At 55.1% G+C, this 2,104-nt stretch overlaps 1 pseudogene; it reads right to left on the bottom strand.

The window, feature by feature from the left end:
* Positions 1-927: 927 nt before the first annotated feature.
* On the bottom strand, positions 928-1,570 carry LOC103596514 (annotated as a pseudogene).
* Positions 1,571-2,104: the final 534 nt, after the last annotated feature.

The following is a 2,104-nucleotide window of genomic DNA, read 5'->3' as shown; positions in this document are numbered from 1 at the left end:
AAAAAGCCTGTCATTGCTTTGACACCAGAGGAAACTGAGCCTCTGAGAGGCCCCGGGTCATATGGAGTGGTGGTGACAGGGAAAGGCAGGTCCCAGCCCACAGTTCCAATCTTCCAAGCCAAAGCCTGTCAGAGGAAACCCTGAGGACTGAGACCAGGCCTGCTCTGTCAGCATTTGCCCCAGAGAAGGAGACTAATGCCACTTTTCCTCGAAGGCTGGTGGGAGGTAGCCAAAGACTCTTTGAGACCTTGCTGCCTGGAACAGCACTCAAAAAAACATCTTTTTAATTTTATGTAGTGGAATGCTTTCTTTGAAAGCTATCTTATGCTTAGGTGCAATCTAGGAAATCAAAGTTGGGCACTTGTGGTTGAAGGTGAAAGCAAGGGTGGCCTGAGACTCCCAGGGTTTGCAGAGCACCATTTGAAGGCCACTTGTCTAGAAGGCTGGCACTTACTATAAGAGATATGGGAGATGCTAGGATGCCTAAGGCTCTGGCTTTGGGTTCCAAAGAATGAGGTGGGATTCTGGTGGACTCCTCCTGACAGGGGAGGGCTGTAGGTTTCCAAGCCTGCCACATGCCTTGGATGCTGCTGGCAGGTCCATCTGCCTGGCACCACCTGCCTTCACCTCTCTGGCCAGGCCCTAAGGGTCATGACCTGGCACTCCTGGGGTAGGAAACTTATTTTCACCATCTTACATTTGGTGAGTTTATTCTTCAAAGATATAGACTACAAGGTTAAAAACTGCCCTAACCCTCCCTTGTTGCTTGCCCTTATAAAAGACATCAACTGATTTTCCGTATCAACAGAAGTAGAATGTTCAAGTTGAGATCTGGGTGTAGGATCAACCGCACATCCGCACCTCTGCCCCGGGGGCGGGGCTGGCCAGGATGCCTGACAGTTCGGCTCCCTTCCAACCGACCTCCTCTTAGACGTCAGAGCTCCCACTCCTCAGGCAGTTGGCCAGGTGCGCAGTGTTCGGGCCAAACAGCTGGAACTCCACGTGGATGAGCGGCTTCCAAAAGCCGTTGCTGGTCCAGACAATGGGCAACCGGCAGGGACGCGGCTGGTACTTTACGAGGCGGGCAAAGCAGAGGGTGCCGTGCAGCAGCGAGGGGCCCTGCATCATCTCCACACGGCGGATGAGCTCAGTGATGCGGTCACCGGTCGTGGAGCCGCGAGTTGGGCACGGTGGCCACAGGCACCTGCACATACTGGATGTCCCCGTCTAGGGCGTCCGCTGCCTCCGCTGAGACGTTGATGACCGCGGTGATCTGGATACTGGACAGCATGAGCTTGTTGCTGGCAGCCACCCCGTTGCTGATGTACAGGCTGCCAGTGATCTGTGAGAGGTCCCTGGCCAAGGGACTGAACCACAGGGCCCCCGGGGGTGCATCACCCTGGCCTAGGGTCAGCGTCCAGCGAGGAGGGAGGCATGCCCCTTTCTGCTGGATCAAGTCCACTGAATCCTCCCAGTCCATTGAGTCCTCCGAGTCCACTGAGTCTTCTGGGTCTACTGAGTTCTCCGAGTCCACTGAGTCCTCCCAGTCTACTGAGTGCTCCAAGTCCATTGAGTCTTCCTAGTCCACTGAGTCTTCCTAGACCATTGAGTCCTCCGAGTCCACTGAGTTCTCCGGGTCCACTGAGTCTTCTGGGTCTACTGAGTTCTCCGAGTCCACTGAGTCCTCCCAGTCTACTGAGTGCTCCAAGTCCACTGAGTCTTCCTAGTCCACTGAGTCTTCCTAGACCACTGACTCCTCCGAGTCCACTGAGTTCTCCGGGTCCACTGAGTCCTCCAGGTCTACTGAGTTCTCCGAGTCCACTGAGTCCTCTGGGTCTACTGAGTTCTCCGAGTCCACTGAGTCTTCCCAGTCCATTGAGTCCTCCAAGTCCACTGAGTCCTCTGGGTCTACTGAGTTCTCCAAGTCCACTGAGTCCTCTGATTCCATTGAGTCCTCTTGAGTGCAGAGTCCTCCAAGCCCACTGAGTCTTCCCAGTCCATTGAGTCCTCCGAGTCCACTGAGTTCTCTGGGTCCACTGAGTCCTCCGGGTCTACTGAGTTCTCTGAGTCCACTGAGTCCTCTGGGTCTCCTGAGTTCTCCGGG

This window comes from Galeopterus variegatus, unplaced genomic scaffold (assembly GCF_000696425.1).
Source record: "Galeopterus variegatus unplaced genomic scaffold, G_variegatus-3.0.2 Scaffold2036, whole genome shotgun sequence".
Taxonomy (NCBI): Eukaryota; Metazoa; Chordata; class Mammalia; order Dermoptera; family Cynocephalidae; genus Galeopterus; species Galeopterus variegatus.
Note: the sequence above shows the minus strand (reverse complement) of the source record. Positions and strands in the feature narration are given on the sequence as shown.